The 14,877-nt window shown below is 52.9% G+C and overlaps 1 protein-coding gene across 2 annotated transcripts in view; it reads right to left on the bottom strand.

Moving 5' to 3' along the window:
- Positions 1-14,877, bottom strand: part of IL31RA (interleukin 31 receptor A) — a 1,058,288-nt gene that overhangs the window by 983,706 nt on the left and 59,705 nt on the right. The window lies entirely within an intron of this gene.

Raw genomic sequence — 14,877 nt, 5'->3', positions numbered from 1 at the left:
AATATTTATCACGTCTGCTATGACGGTGTTTTAAAATAGTAACTAATCAGGATGGGGTATTAAACTAGGAATAACTGACAAAATGTTACTGTGCTCATACATGGTCTGCATTTTGTTAAAGTTGCATTAATGAACAAGTTACTTACCTTCGGTAACGATGTATCTGTAAGAAACATTAGTTAGTTAGATTCCTCACCTTAGAATATCCCCAGGCGTCAGACTGGATCCGGAAGATTTGTCGTCAGCAATACCCCTTGCGCGTCGCTAGGCGTCGTCTGCGGCTCCGCGTCCGTCGTCGGCGTCGTGCGCCGGGATGACGTCGTCGGAGTACTTAGACGCCGCCCTCGCGCGCTGACGTCAGTTCTTGTACATAGCCTTCCGCGCCAGGAACGCAGAGCCATGCAAAGACCGACACTGGTGCCAAAAATAAAATCTAGGGGCCTGAAAGGACAACCTTAACCCTAGATGTCAGTTCGCAGAACGGGGAGGATGGGTGGGTCGGTGAGGAATCTAACTAACTAATGTTTCTTACAGATACATCGTTACCGAAGGTAAGTAACTTGTTCATCTGAAAGAAACACGTTAGTTAGATTCCTCACCTTAGAATAGATACCCAAGCAATACCATCCCCGGTGGTGGGTCTGCGAACCAAGATCACACCAGAAAGTCCTGGAGGACAGAACGGCCAAAGAAGCCATCCCTCCGGACTTGGCTGTCAAGGCAATAATGCCTGGCAAACGTGTGTAGCGAAGCCCACGTCGCCGCCTGACAGATGTCCTGCAAAGGGACACCCCGTCCCAAAGCAGTAGTAGCCGCTGTGGCCCGAGTAGAATGGGCGCGCAGCCCAACAGGAGGGTCCTTTTTTGCCAAAGAGTAACAAATTTTGATGCACAAAACGACCCACCGAGAGATGGTCCGTTTGTGCACAGCTTTCCCCTTCTTAGCACCCACGTATCCAACGAAAAGTTGGTCGTCCACCCGGAACTGCTTAGTGCGGTCCAAATAAAAGGAGAGCGCACGTTTTGGGTCCAGACGGTGGAGCCTCTCTTCCTCTTTGGAAGGATGCGGAGGCGGAAAGAAGGTGGGCAAGGTGACAGACTGCCCAAGATGAAATGGAGTCACCACTTTCGGAAGAAAGGAGGGACGAGGCCGAAGGACAACCTTGTCCGGATGAACAGACAGAAAAGGAGGCTTTGAAGATAAAGCCTGGAGCTCACTCACCCGTCTAGCCGAGGTGATGGCTACCAGAAAAGCAGTCTTAAGAGTCAGAAGACGAAGAGGACAATTGTGAAGAGGCTCGAAGGGAGCGCACATCAGGAATGTCAAGACAAGATTCAAGTCCCACTGAGGCATTACAAAAGGGACAGGAGGGAACGTGTGAGTAATGCCTTTTAGAAAGCGTGTAACTACAAGGGACTTGAAAAGAGAAGGCTGATCAGGAAGCCGTAAGAAGGCAGAGATGGCAGCAAGATAACCTTTCAGGGTGCCCAGGGCAGAGCCTGTAGGAAGGTGGATATCTGACTATGGTTACCCCCAACTTTTTGCCTAGTGTCTAGCTGGTTTTTCGACTTAGTTGGCCTGAGATCCTGCCATTCAGGGTCTCAGGCTGTCTGCTCTCTCTGTAAAATGGACTCCATGTACCCTAGGTACATAACCAATTGATAAGGATCACCTTATTGGACCCTGTACAGTGTACCCTAGGTACCCAGGGCATAGGTGTACCCTAGGCCTCCCAAGGGCTGCAGCATGTATTATGCCACCCCTGGTCTGGCCTTCCAATCAAACACAACTGGCTGATCACTCAGCTGGGGCAAGGTCGTGTAATCACCCCTTGCTTAGATATAGTATATCTATATCTACCTTATATATAGACACATGTGTACCTATCAGTCACTCCTATGGCAGGCCTTAACAATCCTGGAGGCAGAGTGCTTGGTAACATGTGAGATGGTGCTCTAGCATGAGCTGAGCCTGTCTGCAGCTTTCGGAACCATGTCCTTATAGCTGTTCTATGATATAGCCTACCATATACTCTTAAAGTGCCTTATAATCTTAAACGGTTATGGTAACTATGGTTTGGCTTTATCAAAACATGTCGTGTAAGGTGTCTAACACTTTGGAATAATACCCCCATACCATTTCTGGTGATGAGGATATTATTACTCCCTTCTAGAGGGAGAGACATGTTAAAATCCTACTTTGCTGTTTAACTCTAACCAAAGCCTCAGCATCACAAAATGGATGCTGCTGCCACAGACACAAGTCTGACCTCCTGCAGCTGGGAGTGATCCCAGCCAGGGAGGCCTGGACAATAGGTTTCCTGCTTGGGGAGGTGCTAGCACCTCCCCAGACAGCCTTTAGTGTATTGGGGCAGGGTGGGCTGAAAGGAATGAGACATGCCTGGGGCACACAAGGTGTTCCTTGCATAGTCCAGTTCAAACCGGCGCTGGGGCACTCCAGCCCCAGCTCTGGCGCGAAACTGGACAAAGGGAAGTGGGTGTAACCACCCCCTCCCAGGTCCCACCCATAAGGCGTGACCTAGCAGGTATCCCAGCCCCCCAGATTAGTATAAGAGTGGGAGTTGGGCCTCAAGAGATTAGATTATCCTGAACCTGCAAAACTGAACAGAAACTCTGGACCATCGACATTCGACGAAAGAAGAAGACTGAAGAATCTCCCTTGTAGCCAAGGAGTGGCTACCCTATGCAAACAGGCACCATCAAGAGACTACCCTTTGCTTTGCGACCGTTCTATGAGGAACCGACTGCAGAGCCCGACCAGAGCCTTGACTTCCAGACTTCTCCGACCCTCATCCACATCTGCAGCAGAGCTGAGATCCGTGGAGGCGACGAGCGACGTGGGACCGGCTACCTGGGAAAAGTGGCTAATAACTTACAGCGCAGCTTCTGAGGTACCCTCGAAGTTGTGCACCGGGGATTGAGAAGCCCCAACCCCAAGCACCAACTGCACCGAAGATCAGCCCCCCACACTCCACGAGTCCTGCGTGGGGCCCTTCAGCATTTTCCTGCTTGCCGCGTCTGTCCGGTTGCTTGCCCGCTGGCTAGTGGCCTCTGTGACGACGCTCCCTGAAATCTTCTGCGCTGGTTTGGCTCCTCCAGACTGGCTCCCGCTTCTCTGCAAAGAAGAAGCACCCCAGACCCTCCTGGTCTGCACCAGAAGCAAGTCCCTTGTTCTTCGTGGGTTCCGCTTGCCAAGGCTTGGTGAGTCCTAGTCCAACTTCGACGCCGCCGACAGCAAGAGCCTTCGTGGGACAGCTCGCCTCCTGGTCCTGGTCGTCCTCGACGCTTCCTGGTCCTCCTGGCTGCAGCGACAAGCTTCACCTTCACCTGCAACTCTTCACGACATCGCCTGGTTCCTTCCTGGTTCCACGTGGTCACTGGCTAGTGACCTTGACTCTGTCCCTTCTGCTTGCAGGTTTCTTCTCTTCTTGATCCCAGGCTTGGGATCCACCGGACACTCTCCCCTGACTGCCTGTCAGCATCTTTCTTCAGGCATCCATAGGAGTCGACGACGAAAACGACGCATCTTCACCCCTATGCACCCGCAGCCTGTGGGCTAGGTAACTTGGGTACTCCGGTGCTCATCAGGATAGTGACTATCCTAGTGTCTAGTTTTCAAGTCTCAACTTCCTAGCTACTCCGGAAGTGTCCTAAATCTATCTATTTCTAAACTGTAACATTGCTATTGACTTTTACGCATTACGCGTGAGTGTTTCCACTCTGCACACGAATCCCGTGGGCCTCCCACTTCCTAACTAACGCTAGTGTAGTGTAGCCCCAGCGATTCCCTAGGCCTAGGCCTATTCTATTTCCGTGACAGTGGTTCTTATACCACTTACTTAGTATATGGTTTGCGTGGCCCCTAGGGCCTAACTGTATTACTTACCTGTGTGACTTACTGTATGCATTAATAAGACTGTGTTGTACTTACCTCTAAACTCATAAAGAGTGCTGAGGGTTTGCTTAGAATAAATACACTTTATTTTATATATATATCTGTTGTGGTGTCCTTTCATTTGGTATTCAAGGGATTATATATGGTATCACAGCTGGCTTCACATGCCATTCAGAGTTTAGCCTAAGACTGCTCTTGTCCATGCTACCACTAGGATAGCTGGTCTATAAGGTTGACTTTACAACCAATCACCATAAGGGTATTTGGACTGATATAAGGTGTACACTATAACTAGTGACATCATACATCAGGCCAACTTCTCACATTGGTGAGCAGCGGTTGGGATCTGAGCTTGCTGTTGTAATACCATTGTAATCTTGAGATACTAAATTGAAAGATCACACAGATATTGTCTAGGTACATATAACATAGATTATTATACTTAAGTCCTACTGGACTTTGTAGTTGTAGGTTGAAGGGAGTAACACACCCTGACTACAACTACTAGAAAGGTTTAGTAGATACAACTAGTGTAGGTAGGTGCACACACCACACCCTCACTAGAATCATGCCCCTGGATGGAGATCACACTGATGCTCCCTCAGGAGAGGAGAATCCTAGACAGGTTCCCTCTAGGTATGATGCATTCACATTCCAGGAGATGAGACAATTGTGTACCTCCAGAGGAATAAAACAGGGTGCAAACCCTACCCTTAGACAGCTAGTGGAGCTTCTGGAGGCCTATGATGCTGAAAGAGCTGCCAGGGATGGTGCCATAGCTGTAGATAAGGGTCTACCCACCACAGATGAGTCAGATGGGACTTCAGAGGAAGAGGTAGACAGCCAGGGCCAAGTAGGAAGACTTAGCCAGGCTAACCTAAGTTTACATGGGAGTTTGCATGGGGTCCCCCCATACAGACCCACAAGTAGGCTTACACAGAGGAACAGGAGGGACAGATCCCCTTCAAGGGAATCCATCCACTCCCATGTTTCTAGCATCTCTAATGCTTCCTCTCACAGGGGAATGACTTCCCCTGAGAGAAAGGAGCATAAAGCCAGAATGAGGGAAGCTAATCTGAGGATTCAGAGGGAAGAAATTGCCCTTGCCAAGGAGAAGCTTGCTCTGGCTAGAGAGCAAAAATTGTGTGGGTCAGAACCCACTGGTGGCAGCAACATTCCTAGAGATAGGGATAGGTCTTATGACCATAGAAACCTAAGCAAGATAGTCCCCCCATATCAGAATGGGGATGACATCCACAAATGGATGACTGCTTTGGAGAGGGCCTGCAAAGTACAGCAGGTACCCCAAAGTCAGTGGGCAGCTATCTTGTGGCTCTCCTTTTCTGACAAAGGTAGAGACAAGCTCCTCACAGTCAGTGATGAGGATGCAAACAATTACAAAGTCCTGAAGAGTGCTCTGATAGATGGGTTTGGCTTAACCACTGAGCAATATAGGTTGTTGTTCAGAGACACCCAGAAGACACAGACACAGGACTGGTCTGATTTTGTGGATTGTGCCACTAAGGCTTTGGAAGGTTGGTTAAATGGCAGCAAGGTGCAGGACTATACAGGATTGTACAACTTGATTATGAGGGAGCAGATCCTTAATAATTGTCAGAACCAGCTTCTCCATCAACACCTGGTAGACTCAGATTTGACCTCTCCCCAAGAATTGGGAAAGAGGGCAGATAAATGGGTCAGGACCAGGATTAGGCCTAAAAATCAGGGTGGTGACCAAAAGAAAGATACCACCAAGCCTCAAGAGAAGGGTGGGGATAAAGCAAAAGAGAAATCTTCCTCAGGGCCCCAAAACTCCACACAGGGTGGTGGGTCCCAAGCTCCCTCCTCTACCACAGTTAAAAAGCCTTACTGCCATGTGTGTAAAACACCTGGGCATTGGAAAACTGACAGCAGTTGTCCACAGGCTAAAAACAAAACTGTTCCTCCAACTACTCCTGTCACACCACCTATTACTGTCAGCAGTAATCCCCCAGGTGGTGGGAGTGCCCCCAAAAATTTGGTTGGGTTTTCTTGGGGAACACAGGGGGATCCTGGCTTAGCCAATTCCCCTGCAGCAGCTACTCTTGTCTGTGATGGTGGCATGGGGTTTGCCAACTTCACTGCCTGTCCCAACACTTTGGGTAGGTACAGACAGGAACCCTACATCAATGGTAGAAAAGCTGAGGCCTACAGAGACACTGGAGCTAGCATCACTATGGTGGCCCATAGGCTAGTTCCCTCTGAGCAGCTTTTGCCTGGTTTCTCATACCAGGTAACTAACATTGATGGCAAACAGAACAGTCATCCCATGGCAGAGGTATGTCTCAGCTGGGGAGGTGTCACTGGCCCTAAAAGGGTGGCAGTGTCTCCAACCTTGCCTGTGGACTGCTTACTGGGGAATGACTTAGAACTCTCAGCTTGGGCTGGAGTTGAACAAGACACCCATTCTAAAATGGTAGGCCTTTCCAAAAAGGGTAGTGGGGTTGTGCCAGTCACAACCCCTGTCCAAGTAGCTTTCCTCCCTGAAAAGGTTGGAAGGGCAGTGGTAGCCACAGCCCAGGCACAGACAGACTTCCCTGTAGAAATTGGCAGAGCTGTGACAGTCACAGCTCAAACACAGACTGAGTGCCTTCCTGAAAAGGTTGGCAAGGCTGTAATGGTCTCAGCCCACACTCAGACTGATATAGGTGTAGTGAAGCCTGAAACTATGGATCACTCCACACAAACAGAGAGTAGTGGGGAGGAAGAAAAGTCTCCCTCCCCCCAGACATTAGGAAAAGGTCAGCCTCCTCAGGGATCTGACCTCACCCCTTGTGAAGGAACTGCCCCAGAGGTAGCCAGGCCTGGCCTGGCAGAGCCTCTGATGTCAGTGGCCCCTTCCAAGGTGGGACCCAGTCTGGTGCAGGTAGCCTGCCTCTCTCTACCCTGCCTCAGTCAGCCCAGGGCTGCAGAGGTCAGGGAGGCCAGTGGACCCCAAGAGGGCCCCTGTCCACAAGAACCCCCCCATCAAAAGAATGAGGATTGCCTGGCTAGTAGCCCTAGCCAGGTGATGGGTAAAAACATTCCTGAGGGATCCCCTTTACAGGTAGTTAGGGACCTCCCCCAGAGGGATTCTGTTGGGCACAGGCAAACATGGGACCTTAGGGCCCCAAACCTGACCTGTCCCTCCAGTAAGCCCACAAAAGGGACCCAGCCTCCAGCTTTAGGTAGCCAGAGGCTGACCCTGAGAGCACAGTGCAACTCAGTTAGAGAAAGAAAGGCATCCATGGTGGAGGATGATTGGAGGAAGCTGAGGCCTCACTTTGGGGACACTCACTTCAGTACTCCATCTCAACACCAGCCTTTTACTTTGCAAAGACACACCAAAGGTAGAGATTCCCTATGGTGGAGACCCTATGATATCATTAGGATGAGGGATTGCTTAGTGGACCATGAGACAGGGGGTAACCATGCCAGTGCTGGTTCTTCCTTATATGGCCACTCAGGCAATAGAGGCTTACCTTGTCAAGGCCAGCCTTATCTCCTTTCGTTTGGGGGGGGTTGTGTAGGAAGGTGGATATCTGACTATGGTTACCCACAACTTTTTGCCTAGTGTCTAGCTGGTTTTTCGACTTAGTTGGCCTGAGATCCTGCCATTCAGGGTCTCAGGCTGTCTGCTCTCTCTGTAAAATGGACTCCATGTACCCTAGGTACATAACCAATTGGTAAGGATCACCTTATTGGACCCTGTACAGTGTACCCTAGGTACCCAGGGCATAGGTGTACCCTAGGCCTCCCAGGGGCTGCAGCATGTATTATGCCACCCCTGGTCTGGCCTTCCAATCAGACACAACTGGCTGATCACTCAGCTGGGGCAAGGTCGTGTAATCACCCCTTGCTTAGATATAGTATATCTATATCTACCTTATATATAGACACATGTGTACCTATCAGTCACTCCTATGGCAGGCCTTAACAATCCTGGAGGCAGAGTGCTTGGTAACATGTGAGATGGTGCTCTAGCATGAGCTGAGCCTGTCTGCAGCTTTCGGAACCATGTCCTTATAGCTGTTCTATGATATAGCCTACCATATACTCTTAAAGTGCCTTATAATCTTAAACGGTTATGGTAACTATGGTTTGGCTTTATCAAAACATGTCGTGTAAGGTGTCTAACACTTTGGAATAATACCCCCATACCATTTCTGGTGATGAGGATATTATTCCTCCCTTCTAGAGGGAGAGACATGTTAAAATCCTACTTTGCTGTTTAACTCTAACCAAAGCCTCAGCATCACAAAATGGATGCTGCTGCCACAGACACAAGTCTGACCTCCTGCAGCTGGGAGTGATCCCAGCCAGGGAGGCCTGGACAATAGGTTTCCTGCTTGGGGAGGTGCTAGCACCTCCCCAGACAGCCTTTAGTGTATTGGGGCAGGGTGGGCTGAAAGGAATGAGACATGCCTGGGGCACACAAGGTGTTCCTTGCATAGTCCAGTTCAAACCGGCGCTGGGGCACTCCAGCCCCAGCTCTGGCGCGAAACTGGACAAAGGGAAGTGGGTGTAACCACCCCCTCCCAGGTCCCACCCATAAGGCGTGACCTAGCAGGTATCCCAGCCCCCCAGATTAGTATAAGAGTGGGAGTTGGGCCTCAAGAGATTAGATTATCCTGAACCTGCAAAACTGAACAGAAACTCTGGACCTTCGACATTCGACGAAAGAAGAAGACTGAAGAATCTCCCTTGTAGCCAAGGAGTGGCTACCCTGTGCAAACAGGCACCATCAAGAGACTACCCTTTGCTTTGCGACCGTTCTACGAGGAACCGACTGCAGAGCCTGACCAGAGCCTTGACTTCCAGACTTCTCCGACCCTCATCCACATCTGCAGCAGAGCTGAGATCCGTGGAGGCGACGAGCGACGTGGGACCGGCTACCTGGGAAAAGTGGCTAGTAACTTACAGCGCAGCTTCTGAGGTACCCTCGAAGTTGTGCACCGGGGATTGAGAAGCCCCAACCCCAAGCACCAACTGCACCGAAGATCAGCCCCCCACACTCCACGAGTCCTGCGTGGGGCCCTTCAGCATTTTCCTGCTTGCCGCGTCTGTCCGGTTGCTTGCCCGCTGGCTAGTGGCCTCTGTGACGACGCTCCCTGAAATCTTCTGCGCTGGTTTGGCTCCTCCAGACTGGCTCCCGCTTCTCTGCAAAGAAGAAGCACCCCAGACCCTCCTGGTCTGCACCAGAAGCAAGTCCCTTGTTCTTCGTGGGTTCCGCTTGCCAAGGCTTGGTGAGTCCTAGTCCAACTTCGACGCCGCCGACAGCAAGAGCCTTCGTGGGACAGCTCGCCTCCTGGTCCTGGTCGTCCTCGACGCTTCCTGGTCCTCCTGGCTGCAGCGACAAGCTTCACCTTCACCTGCAACTCTTCACGACATCGCCTGGTTCCTTCCTGGTTCCACGTGGTCACTGGCTAGTGACCTTGACTCTGTCCCTTCTGCTTGTAGGTTTCTTCTCTTCTTGATCCCAGGCTTGGGATCCACCGGACACTCTCCCCTGACTGCCTGTCAGCATCTTTCTTCAGGTATCCATAGGAGTCGACGACGAAAACGACGCATCTTCACCCCTATGCACCCGCAGCCTGTGGGCTAGGTAACTTGGGTACTCCGGTGCTCATCAGGATAGTGACTATCCTAGTGTCTAGTTTTCAAGTCTCAACTTCCTAGCTACTCCGGAAGTGTCCTAAATCTATCTATTTCTAAACTGTAACATTGCTATTGACTTTTACGCATTACGCGTGAGTGTTTCCACTCTGCACACGAATCCCGTGGGCCTCCCACTTCCTAACTAACGCTAGTGTAGTGTAGCCCCAGCGATTCCCTAGGCCTAGGCCTATTCTATTTCCGTGACAGTGGTTCTTATACCACTTACTTAGTATATGGTTTGCGTGGCCCCTAGGGCCTAACTGTATTACTTACCTGTGTGACTTACTGTATGCATTAATAAGACTGTGTTGTACTTACCTCTAAACTCATAAAGAGTGCTGAGGGTTTGCTTAGAATAAATACACTTTATTTTATATATATATCTGTTGTGGTGTCCTTTCATTTGGTATTCAAGGGATTATATATGGTATCACAGCTGGCTTCACATGCCATTCAGAGTTTAGCCTAAGACTGCTCTTGTCCATGCTACCACTAGGATAGCTGGTCTATAAGGTTGACTTTACAACCAATCACCATAAGGGTATTTGGACTGATATAAGGTGTACACTATAACTAGTGACATCATACATCAGGCCAACTTCTCACAGAGCCCTGCCGGGCCAAAGAAAGAAGAAAGAGGAGAACCCCAGAAAGAGGGGCGGAAAGGGGATCCACAGCCTTTGCTGTGCACCATGCCACAAATTTGTTCCACCGGCAGGCGTATACCGTCTTTGTGGAGGGACGCCTGGCTGCCAGAATGATATCACAGACTTCAGGAGGCAAGTCAAATGGCATCAACTGCCGCCGCTCAATCTCCACGCATCGAGGTGGAGGCTGGACAGGTTCGGGTGGAGGACCGTCCCCTGCTGCTGCGACAGAAGATCCTCCCGAAGGGGCAGACGTATCGGGGGATCGGTCAACATACTGAGTAGCTCGGGATACCAGTATCTTCGTGCCCAATCCGGAGCCACCAAGATGACTTGGGCCCAATCGTGCCTGATCTTCTTCAGCACTCTGGGCAGAAGTGGTATAGGCGGAAAGGCGTACAACAGACCGCAACTCCACTCGTGACGAAAAGCGTCGCCGAGCGAGTGCCGCCTTGGAAATTCCAACGCGCAGAACTGCTGACATTGCGCGTTCTCTTCGGTGGCGAATAGATCTAACCAAGGCTCTCCCCACTGCTGAAAGAGACCTTGCGGAGTTCAGACGCCATTCGTGATCCATCATGCACCGGCGGCTGAGTTTGTCTGCTCTGGCGTTCAGAGAGCCCGCCAGATGTTGAACCACTAGGGTGACGCCCTGGTGTTCCAGCCACGTCCAGAGGCGCAGAGCCTCCTGAAAAAGGGTCCACGACCCCACCCCGCCCTGTTTGTTGCAATACCACATGGCGGTGGTGTTGTCCGTGAACACCTGCACGACACTGCCCCTGACAGAGGGAAGGAAGGCTTTCAGTGCAAGTCGGATCGCTCTCAACTCCAACAGCTTGATGTGGAGACGAGACTCCGCCGGAGACCAGAGGCCTCTGATCTCCGCCTCTCCCATATGGCCACCCCATCCCAGGAGGGACGCATCCGTCACTACGACATGCTCCGGTTGGGGAAGGGAGAGGCTCTTGCCCTTGACCCACTCGCGGTCCGTGAGCCACCACTGCAACTGTTGTGCAGTGCCCTCCGAGATCAAGACATGGTCGGACAGGTTGCCGTGATGCTGGGCCCACTGAAACTTCAGGTCCCACTGCAGAGCCCGCATGCGCCGCCTGGCGTGATGCACTAGTAGGATGCAGGAGGCCATCAGCCCCAGAAGCCGCAACACTAGCCTGACCGAAACCCAGGATAGAGGCCGAAAGATGGGAATCAGGGCCTGTATATCCCGGACCCGCTGTTCCGGTGGATAGACCCGGAACTGCGCCGAATCGAGAACCGCTCCGATGAAAAGGAGCTTCTGAGAGGGACTCAGGTGTGACTTCGGCACGTTGATGGAAAACCCCAGCAAGTGCAGGAGATCCGCCGTAGTCTGGAGGTGGGAGACGACTGCCTGATCTGCGCAGATGAGCTGCGACCACCGCCATCACTTTCGTGAACACCCAAGGGGCACTGGTGAGGCCGAAGGGGAGCACGGTAAACTGAAAGTGCTCTTGGCCCACCGTGAACCGCAGGTAACGCCGGTGGGCCGGCAGGACGGGGATGTGGAAATATGCGTCCTGCAAGTCCAACGCTACCATCCAGTCTCCGGGGTCTAGGGCAGCTAGAACCTGAGCCAAAGTCAACATCTTGAACCTTTCCTTCCGGAGGAAGGCATTGACGTTCCGAAGGTCCAAGATAGGGCGCAGGCCCCCTTTGCCCTTCTTGGGAACCAGAAAGTAGTGGGAATAACAACCACGACCCACTTCTGGACTCGGAACGAGCTCGACGGCCCCCTTGGCCAAGAGGGCCGAAACTTCCTCGTGGAGAAGATTCAAATGATCCCCCGAGATACGGTGGTGCTGCGGTGGCATGGCTGGAGGGGTCGTCTCGAAGGGGAGGGAGTAGCCCCTTCGGACGATTTGCAGCACCCACCTGTCCGAAGTGATGGTACGCCAGTGGAACAGGTGATGGCGAACTCTGCCGCCCACTGGCGTGGAATGGGCCTGAAAGCTCGGACTAGGAAGGCTTTGAGGCGGATGCTGCCGGGGTGGATGTGGGCTGACCTCGTCGTCCTCCAGAACCGCCTCGGCGGAAACCACGTCCGCGAGCAGGTTGGTTCTGCGGCTGGTGGCTAGGCGCACGTGAGGAGGCACCCCTTCCTTGGCCACGAAAGGGGCGAAAAGCGGAAGATTGCGACCGCGGGGCCGAGAGGCCCAAGGACTTGGCCGTAGCCCGGGAGTCCTTAAAGCGGTTCAGCGCACTGTCCGCTTTCTCGCCAAACAGGCGAGTGCCATCAAACGGCATGTCCATGAGAGTGCTCTGGACATCACCCGAAAATGACGTGGACCGCAGCCAGGCGTGACGTCTAAGCGCCACTGTGGTAGAAATGGCCCTACCCAGCGAGTCCGTGGTGTCAAGCCCACATCGGATAGCATGTCGTGCTGCATCCCTCCCATTGGCCAGAGCCTGGGTAAGTCGTGCCTGGACCTCCTCCAGACACAGGGGCAGCACGTCCTCCACCGCATCCCACAGAGAGTGGGAATAACGGTCCAAGAGACAAGCGGTGTTCAAAGACCGCAGGCCCAAACTAAGGGAAGAGAACAGCTTCTTGCCAAACTGTTCCAGTCTCTTGGAATCCCGGTCCGGCGGGGCGGTCGGGAAAGAGGATTGGGAGGTGGAGGCCTGGATAACCAGGCTCTCAGGGGTAGGGTGTTGGGACAGGAAACTGGGGTCGCCCGGAGCAGGGCGGTGGCGCCTGGCGACGTTCCGGTCCACAGGAGGAACTGTGGAGGGCTTGGACCAGGTGCCCTGCAGAACGTCAATGAGGGCCTCATTGAATTGCAGCAGAGGTTCTGTGGAGCTTGCTGCAGACTGAAGCACCTCAGTAAGGACGTTAGTCCTCACAGCCACGGCAGGCAGCTCGAGCCCAAGGGCTGCGGCCGCCTTGCGCAGCACCACAGAGAAAGCAGCGCCCTCCTCCGAAGCCACAGTCGGAGGAGAGACGAATCCAGTGTCTGGAGAGGTATCCAGGCCACTGGCCTCCCCCAGTTCATCTGCCCAGTCCTGGGACAGTTGAGCCTGAACGGCCATAGGATCCTCAGATCCCTCCCAGTTGTCCCCATCATCCGACTCCTGGTATAGAGGAGAAAGTAACGGAGCCGGGCGGTAGACATAATGTGTCTCTAGCGGCGTCGATCTCGGCGTCCATCGACGCCGGACCGGCGCCGGGCCCGGAGTGGGACTTGTGAGAAGTTGGCCTGATATGTAGTGCTCACTATTCTAGTGATCACTGTGTATCATTCCAAACGACCCTTATTGATGATTGGTTGCAAGTCAACCTTATAGACCAGCTATCCTAGTAGCGTGGATACGAGCAGTCTTAGGCTAAACTCTAGAGGGCGTGTTAAGCCAGCTGTTTACCATCACACATACCCCTTGAACACCAAGTGAAAGGACACCACACAAGTTGTTATGAAAATAAAAGGATATTTATTTATAACAAGACTACCCTGGCTCTTTATGAGTCAGTCAATCAATCAATCAATCAATCAGTGACACTTATAGAGCGCGCTACATACCCGTAGGGTCTCAAGGCGCTGGGGAGGGGTGGTGCCGCTACTGCTCGAACAGCCAGGTCTTCAGCTTCTTCCTGAAGGAGAGGTGGTCTTGGGTCAGGCGCAGGTCGGACGGGAGGGAGTTCCAGGTCTTGGCGGCCAGGTAGGAGAAGGATCTTCCTCCTGTAGTCGCTCTTCGGATGCGGGGGACAGCGGCGAGGGCGTGGTTAGCTGATCGGAGGTGGCGTTTGGGAGCGTAGAAGTTGACTCGGCTGTTGAGGTAGCTCGGGCCTTGGTCGTGTAGGGCTTTGTGTGCGTGGGTGAGGAGGCGGAATGTGATTCTCTTGTTGACGGGGAGCCAGTGAAGGCCTCTCAGATGTCCGGAGATGTGGCTGGATCGTGGGATGTCGAGGATGAGTCTGGCTGAGGCGTTTTGGATCCGCTGGAGTCTCTTCTGGAGCTTGGCCGTGGTCCCGGCGTAGAGGGCGTTGCCGTAGTCCAGTCGGCTGGTGACGAGGGCCTGGGTGACGGTCTTCCTGGTCTCTGTGGGGATCCACCAGAAGATCTTCCGTAGCATGCGTAGGATGTTGAAGCACGCCGAGGAGACGCTGTTGACTTGTCTGGTCATGGAGAGGGAGGAGTCCAGGATGAAGCCCAGGTTTCGTGCATGGTCAGTTGGTTTGGGTGCGGTGCCCAGGGCGGGGGGCCACCAGGAGTCGTCCCAGGCGGAGGGTGAAGGGCCCAGGATGAGGACTTCCGTCTTGTCCGAGTTCAGTTTCAGGCGGCTGGTCGTCATCCACTCGGCTACCTCTTTCATCCCTTCGTGCAGGTTGGCTCTGGCGGCGGCGGGGTCGTTGGTCAGGGAGAGGATCAGCTGTGTGTCGTCGGCGTAGGAGATGATGCTGAGGTGGTGTTTGCGTACGATGGCCGCGAGGGGGCTCATGTAGACGTTGAAGAGGGTGGGGCTCAGGGATGATCCTTGGGGGACGCCGCAGATGACTTCGGAGGCCTCTGACTTGTACGGTGGTAGGCGGACTCGCTGTGTTCTTCCGTTGAGGAAGGAGATGATCCATTCCAGCGCCTTGTCCTGGATTCCGATGTTGCTGAGG

The sequence above is a fragment of the Triturus cristatus genome, chromosome 2_1 (assembly GCF_964204655.1).
Source record: "Triturus cristatus chromosome 2_1, aTriCri1.1, whole genome shotgun sequence".
NCBI classification, from domain to species: domain Eukaryota; kingdom Metazoa; phylum Chordata; class Amphibia; order Caudata; family Salamandridae; genus Triturus; species Triturus cristatus.
This window is presented reverse-complemented; position numbering and strand designations above follow the sequence as displayed.